This window comes from Crocodylus porosus, unplaced genomic scaffold (assembly GCF_001723895.1).
Source record: "Crocodylus porosus isolate Cpor-Errol unplaced genomic scaffold, CroPor_comp1, whole genome shotgun sequence".
Classification (NCBI taxonomy): Eukaryota; Metazoa; Chordata; order Crocodylia; family Crocodylidae; genus Crocodylus; species Crocodylus porosus.
This window is the reverse complement of record NW_017728947.1, coordinates 48730333-48743638: the sequence shown is the minus strand read 5'-3', so window position 1 is coordinate 48743638 and position 13306 is coordinate 48730333. Positions and strand designations below refer to the sequence as shown.

Sequence of the window (13306 nt, the reverse complement as noted above, 5' to 3'; positions counted from 1 at the left end):
AACTAAAGCAAGTGTTTTTCTGACAACAGTGAATGGGTTAAATCAGGAATGGGTACAATACGGCCAATATCAAGCTACCACCAGGGCCCGAGGGGGGACAGCTGTGCCACCCACCACTCAGCTCTGCCACAGCTGGAGCAGGGCTGGGCCAGACAGGACATAGACTCCTCTGCACCTGTCCTCTTGCATCCATCTCCTGCACTACCCAGATTCCTGTTGATGCTGTGGCTGTGAAGTCTTGGCACCATGGCTTCCGGCAGCTGGGCCTAAACAGGATGTGGTGTGACGCAGTGCGCCAAGTAGCTGTTCCACCCTCCTACCACAATGAGCCACTGCAGTGCTACCGGGAGGTGAGTCCATGCTGAATATCGGGGGGTGTGGGGTGGCTCAGCCCAGGGCAGCCACCCCTGACTTTCCCAGTGTGGCACAACAGCAGCAGGACATCACAGTGGGTGGATGGGATGGCTACTCAGCTTGCTGCATCACACCTTGCTGTGTGTGGGCCCGGGAGCCAGCAGCCGTGGTGCCAGGACTACACAGTGACAACAGGAAGCTGAGGAGGATGGATGTGGGGACAGGAGTCTGCGCACTGCACAACCCAGCCTGGACCTGGCAGCAGCAGAGCGGAGTGGTGTGGGGAGTAGCCCTCCTTTCTCAGGCTCCTGGCAGCAGCAGGCAGGTCAGATAGATGCCAACTGATCCTTTCTCCCTGCCCTCCCTCCCCGGCCCTCAGCAGCTCACCTAAACTCATTAAGTGGCCCTTCAGTCCAAATAACTGCCCAACCCTGGATTGAATAAATAGTTGGACAACATCTGAGAAACACTAGAACAAGACCAAGATGAGCTTAAACAACTACAATGGCAAATTAAGATCTTGGGAAAGAGCACTTCGGAAGGAAAAGGTTTTAGAATTCACAGAAAATATAGCTGGCCTCTGAAAACCCATCATCCACTCCCTGCTGCAGACAGGGTAGAGCAAGAAGAGGTAGGATAAGGATAACCAAATGTGTGCACACACAGAAGTCCTGCTTCTGCTCTTGCTTCCAGCTGCATACAATTGGAGTATAAAATCAAGCATGTTCAACCAATGTAAAACTGGAGTGAGAGCAGAATTAGCTCAAGAGAGTATGCAAGTATAAACAGATAAAGCAACTCAATACCAAACTGAGGCCTGGCCATTTTATCAGGGATCACTTTATATTTTTGCCACATATCAAACAATAATGTAACTATGCCACAGCTCAGACTTTCTCCCATAACCATAACCTTCAGCTTCCTGTTTCTGTGGTAGACCCTTTTATAGGGGCATCTTTGGCAGAAGGTGGCTGGGTGGTTCCTTAGGCTACTAACCTGCAAAGAACTGATTCAACCTTAAACTTTTTAACTATCTGTATTTAGCCTTAGAGACTAACAGATTTAGAGGCATGACTTTTCATAGACAGCAACTTGCTTCATCAGATGCCATCTGAAGTGAACATGAACTGTAATTAACTACTTGCTTGCCAGGACACAGGGCCTCTGTAGTCTGTAATGATCTGCAGGAAGCCTCCATGTTGGAGCAAGAATTATGGCAGAGACATTTTGGAGGGGGAGAAAAGTAAGCTTTCAGGAAGCTCATAGGTGGTGGAAGTGGGGAAAGGGGGCTAACAGGGCTTAGCCGACCCAAACGCAAGGCAGCAGTAGGGCTGCAAGGCAGCCTGGTGGAGGGCTTCCTGCAGCTGCAGCAGGGGTGGGGAGGGAGTGTGGCTGGCCCCATGGGCTTGTCTAGGGGGCATGGCTCCTGCTGCTATGCACACCCCAGGAGGCATGGCAGGGAGCGTGTGCCCCAGATCTGCACAGGGCAGGGCAGGCTGTCACTGTGGGCTGGGGCTGGAGTTGCACTGGGCTCTTCCCGGAAACGACTTGGAGCGGGGCGGAGCAGGTGTGGGGGTCCCGGGGGCTCCGTCCCCTCTGGCCCGGTGGCACAGTTGAGGCTGGCCCTGCTCCACCCTGACCCCCCTGGGCAGTGTGACACCAGGGCTAGGGCCAGGACCAGGGCCAGGACCGAGGGTGGTGCGGGAAGCCAGCCGGGGGGAAGGGGGTGCAGGGCTGGGGGGCAGCGGACTCATTGGTGGAGGGGGGGAGCACTGGCACCGAACAACAACCCCGGGCATGGTGGAAGGGGCAGCCACATATGTGGAGCAGGACTTGGCCCCTATCCTGATCCTGGACCCAGCTCCACTCCACTGCTTCCCAATCCCTGCCCAGGCGCAGCCCCACATCACCCCCAGGCCTTTTCCTCCCCCCTCCCCCCTTCCTCTGCAGACTTTTCTATCAGGTGGAGGGGCATGCTCAGCCCCCCCCCGCTCCAAAATTTGCTCCCTCTGCCTTGAATACAGGAAGCTCCATGTATTCAAGCTCTGAGCCGCAACACTGAATAAAAATCCAGCTGCTAGAGTCCAAATGAAGTCCCCTTACTACTGTGCAGGGTTCAATACATTGAACCAGAGTCCAGAGATCATTGTTAGGGCCTCGGAGTCAGCCTAGTGGGGTTTCAGTGTCAGTTGTGGTACTGATTTGCTGTGGGATGTTAAACAAGTCCTTTCACCTCTCTGAGGTTTAACCCATAAATAAAACATTTTCTAGCACAGCATATTCATCTCAAGGAAGGAAAATAAATGGTTCCAGGCCCTCAGTGCTGTGCCCTTGCAGCACTTTCTCTTTGAGACTGGGTCCTTCCCCACCCCCAATACCTGAACCTTCTTTAAATGGTGGGAGGTGGAAGAGCTGGAACTGCTCCTGGATAGGGCACCTGGGCTTGGTGACTGCTGACCCAGCTGTCTCCCCACATGTGCACCTGGAGCCTAGGCAGAAAAAGGGAGGTCAGGCTCCATACAGCAGCCTCCAACCTGCTAAGCAGCTGGACAGAACAGCACTTTGCAGCAGAAGACTGCATCTGCTGCATTTTCATCCCTGCCCAGGTGATCACTGAGAGGGAGAAAATGCTGAGATGCAGCAAGCAACAGCTTCAGATAACTCTTCCCTGTGTCTTCTCCAAGAAAAGGCTGCAAGTGGGAGGGAGCAGGGAGCTGTCCCTGTTAAATGCCAGGGTCCATATCAGCTGCCCTGCATTGCCAAAGGATTTACGTAGCCCTGGTAAATCAGGACAGAAGCGCAGGACTGACCCAACTCTAGAGGATTCCTGTTGGGTTGGACATATGGGAAGGGCTTTCAAACACTGGCTTAACAGCATCCTAGGGGTGATTTTTCTTGGAATCAGTCCAATTACTTGGATCCATAAGGGGGATAAGGTTGCAATTCAAGCTACTGATTTGAGAATACGCTGATTTGAGAATACACAGACATTAAGACTGTTTAAGAAAAAAAAAGGGGGACACAGTAGCAATGAGAATCAATGTGTGCAAAATGAAGGCCAGGGCAGGTTAATTGCTGGGATTTCTACAGCAATTCAGTTTCATAGATGCCAGCAGGCTGCGGCCCTCTCCTCTGAGCCTATTGACAAAGTCCATCAACTAAGGAAGGTTACACCTGCTCTGTGCTCAGATGGGAGAACAACCAAGACACTCCAGAAGTGGCACTGGTAATTCATCAGGTAATTTAATCCTCTTTGGATTCAGACTTTGTTAAGCCAATAGATAGGGCTGTGCAATGTTGGTGTGATAAGATAACAAATCAAAGTGTTCCTCAGCAAAGCTGCTAAAAAGCACATGGTACTTTTCACACAGTAAGGCATTAGGTAATCACTTCTAAGGAAGTAGTGGCCAAATTCCAGCATGGCTAAATTTCCCCTTTGCTTTTCTGAGTGGGTATGATTACTTGTTCCCTTCCCTTCTCAAGCTGCTTCTGTATCATTGCTGAGGGCTATTAGTTCTGGCCCTGTGTTCACTGGTGGCCAATGGGATACTGATAGCTGTGTACAATAGAGCCTAAAAAGTGCTTACGAGCTGGAACTTATGCTGAAGATAGCTGGAGTAGGAACCTTGCTGCCAGGACACCCAAGGGTGCCTGTTTGGAATGAGGGAAGGCAAGAAAGCCAGAGCTCTCTTGTCTGGCCACAAAAACCACTACCGAGTATTGCACATACTTACATGAAGCCAGCACACTCAGCTTTCCAGAAGTCAGGAAGCCAAGTGTTCACCATTTTATACTCAGTACTTTATTGGAGGGAAGGTCAGTCACAGGCATAAACAGCTCTTTTTACGGAGGAAGCAGGCTAGAATTAAAAATGATCAGACTGTAGGTGTTGAATATTGTCGCTATTGTAGCAGGGGCAGTTCCCTGATAACTGGGTTTGGGCTCTTCAGCACCAAAGGGGCATGGTCTCAGCTGCTTGAAGGCCCTTTCTTTCCCCAGGCTACCAAATGCCTCTAGATAACTGCAGCCACACTAAAGGTCTCTCCCTGAAGCAGGCCTTTGTCCTTTTCTTTTTCTCTTGCTGGGAAATGACTCAAGAAAGGCAAATATTGTCTTTTTGTGAATCCTGTGTGCTGGCGCGAGGCTCACCTGTCTTGTGTTTTTCCAGCAATATCTGCATTTTTTCAGAGCCTACCAATCCTTTGCCATTCTTTGTTCAAGGACTTGTGGTCCTTTTTTTCAAGGGAGATGCAGGGTGTTTCCAATAATTGCCCCTCCTTAGGGACTAACTGCTACAGCCATTGATTGGTAGTCTTCTTCTTCCCTCCCTTCTTGGCCCTTCTCTACATGAGTTCCTTGAGCTCATTTTAGAAGAGGAAGAAAGGATGCCAGATACCCTGATTCTTCAGCCATTTTCTTGCAGCTTCTGACCTTAGTCCTATCATGCATGGGGTCAAAGAGCCCCAGGGCTGGTATCATATGTATAGTATTTTCCTTGTTGAGTTACTGGGTGCAGAAGGAACCAAAGAGATGCCATAAGGAAAATATAAAACTATTTTTCCAATTTAATTATCAAATTCAGGTGCAGGAAGTTCCCTTTCTTCATTCTTTCACATTTTAGATTATTCTGTGAAGAGCCTAATGACTACAGAAAGACTAGAAGCCAGTTGAAGTTTGTAACAGAGCAGTGTGTGAGGGGTGCATACATGTGCATGTTTTAATTCTGCAACTAAGAGATATACAAAAATGAAGCTCCCCCCACCGTAAGGAAATGAAATACAGATGCGGACCAATTTCTCTAGGCTCTGGACTGACTGCAGGGTCACCTGCTACAGCTGTTACTTGATACAGTTTACTAAGTTTTCTAAGATACTCATCAACCACAATTTAAGTCTTTCTCTTGTATAAATTAAAAAAAACTAACCACACTTTCTGTTCATCCCAGTTTGATGATTTTTAATGGCTTGTTTATTCTCTTGTTAGTGACAGCACATTTTGTCTTTGCTCCTGTGCAGTTTTTTGGTGCTAATTTTGGGTAATACAGGATAAGCTTTCATAGAATCATAGAAAATTAGAGTTGGACGGGACCTCAGGAGGTCATCTAGTCCAACCTAGGAGGTCACCTAGTCCTGCTCAAAGCAGGATCATCCACAACTAGATCATCCCAGTCAAGGCTTTCTCAAGACAGGTCTTAAAAACCTCCAAGGATGGAACTTTTATGACTCCTCTAGGTAATCTGTTCCAGTGTTTTACTACCCTCCTAGTGAGAAAGGTCTTCCTAATATCTAACCCAAACTTCCCTTCTTGCAACTTGAGACCACTGCTCCTTGTTCTGTTATCTGCCACATATGGATTCTCTAATTGGGCAAAGGCTTGAGATGCACTTGAGGGCCATAAAGCTTCTTCATGTCCCCAAGAAGCAGGTGACATTATTCAAGAGGCCACAAAGCACGTTAGTGACACAGGTTAGCAATACTGCCAAAAGAAAAATGAAAACAGAAAAATTTTAATGAAAATTACCAGCACCATATGTCAGTGTAAGATGAGATTATCAGACAGGCAAGGGGAGAAGAGGGAAAATGTTTGTTCCAACCAGGACTTATAATGTAAAACATGATAAGGACTATAAGGACCTTGTTATACCTTATGCTGTGAGCTGCATAAATGCTGACTGGTGTTAGTACTAGCCTGGAGTTTGGAGCAGTCATGCCCTTAGTCTAGAAACCTCTGATTTTCCGCAACCTGCACAGCTGTGACTTGCCACTACAGGTCTGGTCAGTAGGGACAGGACTAGGATCCATATCTGTGAGTTGCCACTAGACAGCTGGTGAGCCGGGACAGGCTTCTATCCCTGCTCTACAGGCAGGGGTGTGAGAGATCCTGCAATACCGGAGGATTTCAACTTGGGTGGCACATCTGTAGGGAGTGCCCATACATAAGGGAACAGGAGCTGGGTAGTGGGGATCTGAGTTTATCCTGCCCTGGAGTGCCAGAATTTTTAATCCAGGGGTTAGAAGCTCCAGGAGCCACCCCAAATTATTGTGTAACAAGGCCCTGACATACTATATCACAAAAACCATCAACATGGATAGCTCTTCCTCTGCTATGCCTCTAAGGGCTCTGTTCACATGACCCCTCTTACCTCAGATGCCTGGCTTACTTTACAGGGAATGCAGCCTTCATGTCCCACCAAAAACAGATGAGGGAGTGCACCAGCCTGACAGGTATTTGTTGGTGGATTCCCTCAAGAAAAAAGTAGGGTTGCTGCAGGTGGTGGCTAGGTCGAGAAGTGCCTATGAACATAGGTGTTGACGCCATGGGTGCTCCAGTGCTCAAGCACCCACCAAAAAAAATTAGCAGGTGCTCAGCACCCATGAGCCATGGCTGCAGGCTGCTTGCAGATGTTAAAAAACAAACAAACAAATGTGCTTTGCCAGAAGAGGCAGTGCATTACTTTAACCCGGCTCTGCAGCATCTGTAAAGATTAGGTGCTTCAACAGAGCGTTTTGGTGCTTTAAACTAAAGTTGATTCAATCAGCTATTAGATAAAAGCACCAGAAAAGCCTCACTAAAGAGGTCTGATCTTTACAGATGCTTCAGAGGTTGGTTGAAGTAACCTGCTTCCTCTTGGTGCAGGAACACGCGGAGTTTAAAGTAAGGCACTATTTTAGGTGGGGAGGAGGGGGTTAGTCTGCAAACACCCACTGGCAAAAACCAAAGTCAGCGCCTACGTCTATGAAGATAACTTCATTGACGCGATATGTAAGGAAACCTCCTGGATTGAGAAAGAGATCCAGCCAGAGAAGACAGAAGGAAAAGGAGAAGCTAGCCACTGACCATCTCTGTCAGTAGATGGTGCTCCAACCCTGACCCCCCTGCCATCAAGATTAAAAGGAGGTAGGAAGCCTTGGCATCATAGGAGATGCCAGCCCCATTTGTAGAAGAGGCACAGTTATGCACGCCAAAGGTAAGACAGCCAAACTACTGCTTCCAAGGAGAAGGAAAGGCTAGGAGCTTTCAGTAATTCCCTTCTGCAGAAGATGGAAGCATTCATTTACCAATATGACTTGGTGTCTCGGGACATCTGCTGCTTGTCCAGAACTCAAATCCAAGCTATTCCAGAAAAGTTGCAAAGACTTATCTGAATCTGAGCTACACTGTGCTGCTCATCCGTGTGGGCACACATACCTGGATACCACCAGGAATAAATCTGAGCAGATCAGAATTGATTACACATCTCTAGTGTGAGAGTGATGGATGCAGGAACTTAGGTAATTTTCTGTTATCCTTCCAGTCAAGGATAAATGTCCAAGCAGGAACAGATGCATCTTTAAGATTGCCACATGGCTGCACAGATAGTGTCACCTGTAGGACTTTGGCTTCCTTGCCACGAGGGCCAGCTGAACCAGAGATGAAATATACTTAGCAAAGAAAGGAAAGAACATCTTTACTCAGAGATGTGCTAAACTAATGAGGAGGGCTTTAAAAAGCCAAAAGACCACATGTTAGCAGAAAGCAGGGCAATCTGGGTAAAGGAAGAGAAAGCAATGTGGGGAACCTTAGGCTCTTAAGAGAAATCAGCAAAGCAATCAACTGATTGTTTAAGATGTCCATATACTATGGGGAATAAACAGAAAGAATGGGAAGTCCTACTATGCATAAAAATGATAAATTAATCAGGATAACTGACAAGGCTCTTTGCATGAATCTGATATCTTTTATTAGATCAACTAAATAGTTGGAGAACAACTTTTAAGCAAGCTTTTGGGTTCAAAAACCCTTCGTAAGGCTAAGGGTTCATTTCAGCAGTCGGTGTGCTCTCTTTCTGGATGGAACGAAAAGTAAAGAAGCCAGAGGCTGGGCTGTGCTGGTCTGCATATAAGACAGGCAGTTAGTAAAAAAGTAGATTGAGGAGTCAATGGGTGAGAGACAGGCTGGGTGTGGGGGAGTGAGAAGAGGGATAAATAGTGGAGAAGTACCTGGGAAGTCAGCTGTCAGGCAGGTTATAATGTGTCATAAATCCAATGTCTATATTTAGTCCATGTTTTTTAGTATCCTGTATGTTGATGAAGTGCAGTTCATAGGCTCATCTCTGGGAAGTGTTTTGTAAGTTTCCTTTGAGGATCAGGACTGAGAGATTGGAGAGAGAGTGGTTTTCTTGTGAGAAATGTGCCCCCACAGGTAACTGGGTATTCCTGTCTTTGATAGATGTCCGGTGTGCGTTCATTCTGGTGCGCAGTTGTTGTTTGGTCTCAACTATGTATTTTCCATCTGGGCATTTGGTGCATTGGATGAGATGTATGACATTTCTGGAGTTGCAGCTGTAAGATCCGGGAATGCCGATGGCTCTGTTGTGGGGTGTAGTGATTGTGGGGGTGGTGGAGACGTGTTGGCAGGTTTTGCATTTCTTGTCATGGCATGGTCTGGATCCATTTGGTGTGTTCTGAGACACAGGAAGTTTGCTTCTGGTGATGAGGCTGGTGAGGTTTGGTGCTTGTTTGAAAGCTAGGATGGGTAGCTCTGGGAAGATCTCTTTAATAGGGTCTCATTCTAGTATGGGTTGCAATTGTTTGAGGATTTTCCATATGGGTTCAAGGGAGGGGTGATACGTCATAACCAGCAGTGTGTGATTTGTGGGGGCTCTTCTTCTGTACTGCAGTTCTTCACATGGTACCTGGGTGGCTCTTTCAAATGTGTGATCTATTTCTCTGGAGGAGTGTCCTTGTTGGGTGAAAGTCTTTTGAAGATTGGTGAGGTGGCAATCCCAGGTGTTCTCTTCAGTGCAAATTCGGTAGTATCTGAGGGCTTGGCTGTATATCACAGCTTTGTTGGTGTGCTTAAGGGTGATTGCTGGTTCTGTGCAGATATGTATGCTGGCCTGTGGGTTTCTTGTATAACGTGGTCTGTAATTTATCATTCTGGATACTGATCATCATGTCTAAAAAGGAGATGTTGGTGCTGGAGAATTCTAGAGAAAGTCAGATGGAGGGATGGTGATTGTTTAATTTCTGATGGAACTCAATCAGAGATTGCAGGTTTTCAGTCCAAATGATGAAGATGTCATCGATGAGACTTAAATAAGACCATAAGTAGTGCCATGCTAGCTCTGACTGGCTTCATCTAGCCCACCATTCTCTCCCCAGTGGCAGGAGATGCTTTAGAGCACTGGTGCCCAACTTTTTTGCCAGGTGGGCCAGATGGGTGGTGCCTGGCCCATCACACAGCTGTATCCAACCAGTGGTCCCAATCCAGTGTCTGAGGCAAGGGCAGCACGGCCCCATCTGGTTGCATGGAAGTTTGGGGGGGTGCGGGTCAGCCTGACCCCAGTCCAGCCACACAGGGGAAGGGGGCTTGGCCCAACCCCAACCCAGCCCTGACGGGAGGGAGAAGGAGCATGGCTGACCCTGTGGGAGGAAGGGGGTGTGGCCTAGCCCTTCCCCAACCCAGTTGTATGGGGGGGAGGGGTGGCCAGGCCCCAGGCTGGCTGTGCAGAGGGAAGGGGGCCCAGCACCAATCTGGCAGGGGAGGCGGTATGGACAGCTCCAACCCACTATGTGGGGCGTAAGAATTTGGCAGTGGGGGGAAAGTGGCAGTATTAATTGCCACTGCTGCCCAACTGCCAAACATACTGACCATGGGGAGCCCTGCAGGCTGGATGCCATGGCTCCATGGGCCACATTTGGCCCTTGGGCGGGAGGCTGAGCCCCCAAATGAGGGCATATGACTGGGGCATAGGTAGAGTGATCCATCCCCTCGCATATCCTCCCTGGCATTCACTGTCCTTGGTTTAGGGATGTTAGAGGATACAGCCCTGACTATTCTGTTTAATAACTATTAATGGGCCTATGATCCAAGAACCTGTCTGATCCCTTTTTGAGCATGGTTATACAATCTGCTGCTAAAACTTTCTGGGGAAAGGAGGTCTACAAGGTAACTGTGTGCTGCATAAAGTTTTTATATTTTTAAACCTGTCCTCTGCTAATTTCAGTGGGTGCCCCCTAGCTCTAGCATTCTTAGTCTTGTGAATAACACTTCTCTTTTCACTCTGTTCACACATTATCACATCTCCTTCAGCCTTCTCTTTTTTAAGCCAGAGTCCTAGCCTTTTTTCAGTCTCTTTTGGTATGGCAGCTGCTGCATACCCCTGATCATCCTTCTTACTCTTCTCTGTATCTTTTCTAATTCTAGACTTGATGGGATAATTCACACAAATATTGCCCTGAGGGTTATACCTTGGTTGGAGAGGGAGGGCGGAAAGGAGGAGATATTGTATAATATATTATAAACACATCCACTTATTCTGATGTCCAGACTGAAGTGGCAAACAGACCCATTAAAAGCTTAAGGTAAAAAGTGAGAAGAGCAAGGGTGATATCATGGCAAATGTTTGTTTTCAACCAGTGGCTACATGTACGGGGTGCACAGGGATGCACCCCCTGAGAGCACTGGTGCACCCCCTGTCAGCTGTTTTCCCAGACAGGTGGGGCAAGTGAGAGCGCTGGCCAGGGAGTGTGCCAGGAGAATTGGTCCCCCGTAGCCAATCCCACTGACTCAGAAGTGCCAGCAGTGTGCCTAGAAGTGTCAGTGGCATGCCACTGCCAGTTGCAGGTTGGAAGGATCAGCTGCCACAGGGTGACCGTCCCCCTGGTTGGCAGGATCTGCCACAAGGCCCACCCTCCTGTGGCCTGTGGGATTGGCTGGGGGGACTCCCCCCCAGCCTCTGACTGTCCAGTCAGGGGAGGCAAGGGCCCCCCGACTCAGGAGGCACCAGTCGCCCATGTTTTCAACCAACAATCCAAGTGATTCTTCCACACTATTCAGCATTGGTGAGACCTCACCTGGAGTGCTGGGTCCAGTTCTGGGCACTGTACCTCAAGAAAGATGTGGGCAGATTAAAGAGAGGAGGGCAACAAATATGATCAGTAGTCTAGAAAATATGATATGCGAGGAAAAGTTAGAATGATAAGGAGTATTTAGTTTAGAGAAGCACAAACTGAGGGGGGATTTGATACATCTTCAAATTCAAAAAGGGTTCGTATGAGGAGGAGGATCACCTGTTCTCTCTTTCCACAGGGGAGAGGACAAGAAGTGGTAATGAACTTATATTGCAACAAGGGAAACATGGTTTGGATTTTAAGAAGAACTTTCTGCATCTAAAGGGAAGTTAAACATCAAAACTGGGTGCATCTACACAAGATACTTTACTTCTCAGTAGACTAATCTACTGAGCAGTAAAACATCACCAATTAACTATGATCATAAAATACTGAACAGTAAATTAGTCTACCAGGAGCAAATTTGCTCCCAGTCGGCCACACCAGCAGGGCAACCACACCAGCAGCCACACCAGGAGCCAGGAGCCAATCAGTGCAGGGGACTGGGTCCATCTCTGCCACCCCTGTCCTGGTGCTGTTGGGTTCCCGGCTCTCCACAGCAGTGAGGAGCTGAGCAGTGCTAAGACTGGGGAGCTCCACCTTCCCCACTTAGCCAGGGGCTGGCTGGGATCTGTCCCACCAGTGGAGCAGCCAGGAGCAAGCCCACCAGTGGGACAGCTCCCGGCCACCCTTGGCTGAGCAGGGATTCCCCATCCAGCTGGGCGCTCACTGCTAGCTGTCCTACCATCAGCTGACTGGGGCAGAGGGCTGGGAAAAGGTGCCCTCCCCTGCATCTCATTTCCAGCCCCCTGCCCCAATCTGGCAATCAGGGCATGGGGCTGGGAAATGGCTGTCAGGGACAGGACTCTTTCCCAGCCCACTGCCCTGACCAACTGATCAGGAAGCAGCAGCTGAGGCGGAAGGCACATTTTCCAGCCTCATGCCCCAATCTGCAGATCAGGCACAGGGCTGGGAGGCAGCTGCCTCAGGGGAACAAGAGCTTTCCCCCCCTTCCCAGAGACCAGGTCCTGACTTTGGTGCCCCCTGCCAGCTGAGGGGAACCTGGAACCCCCCTGGCTGCTGTCTGGGGGTACAGAAAGGCTGGAGTAGCCCTGCACTGAACTGCTCCCCTCAGAAACAAATTTGCTCCTGACAGGAATATGTATAGATACCCTGTCAGGGAAAGTTGACACAGTATTTTACTGTGCAGGAAGCTTTCTGGGTGTTAACTGCACATGTAGATGTGCCCACAAATTATTTAGAGAGACTGTGGAATCTGATCACTGGAAATTTTTAAATGCAGGTTAAATAACAACTTGTCTGGGATGGTTTAGATAGGGATGATCTGCCCTGAGCAGGGTGTAGGAGTGGTCAACCGCTTGAGGTTCCTTTCAACCCCATTTGTCTCTGCCTCTCCTGCCAGACAGGGAGTTGCACTGTATGGTCCATTACACTGAACAAACTGAAAATATGCCCCCAAACAAAAAACCAGCTTGCAACTTTATTCAACTACTTTGTTTACTGACTGAACATGATCCTGGTGTTTCAATTGCACCTGACAAGAGTAAAGATAAATTCACAAATCCAGTTAGTCAGAAGGAAGTAATGAAAATTTTTAAATTGTGAAGGATATCTGTGAAAAAAATCCTGTAAAGCGACATGCATTTATGGCAGCTGAAACAACAGCCTTTCTCCAAAGAGAACAAGTAGTTTTATGCCTGCAGTCTGTGGATGTGACAAGAATGTTCATGACGAGGTTATTGGATTGTACAATGTATATTATTGCACCTAAATCTGAGGATCAATATCTGTTGCAGAAAGTGTTATGAATGTTCCATCAATGTAGCTGGCTTAGTATCAGGTGTAGCAACTGGACTGCAACAGGAGGAATAATGAACTACATATATTCATTGCTATAGGCATACTAGACCACTATAAAATAATATTATTCTAAGAGGCACTGTTAACAAAATCGCCAAGTTAATCAGAAATTACCCAACCAAGATATACAAAATGCAAAGCACTGTCAAGGAGCTCTGTCTTCTGTCCAAGGAGATAAATACTTCTTGCAGAAGCAT

General features: G+C 48.1%; 1 long non-coding RNA gene across 1 annotated transcript; it reads right to left on the bottom strand.

Moving 5' to 3' along the window:
• Positions 1 to 8109: 8109 nt before the first annotated feature.
• On the bottom strand, positions 8110 to 8363 carry LOC109320955. Its single transcript, XR_002103897.1, has 2 exons — positions 8334 to 8363; positions 8110 to 8226 (listed from the first exon to the last, which is right to left on the bottom strand). It is a non-coding gene; the product is annotated as an uncharacterized LOC109320955 (long non-coding RNA).
• Between the last annotated feature and the right edge of the window lie 4943 nt (positions 8364 to 13306).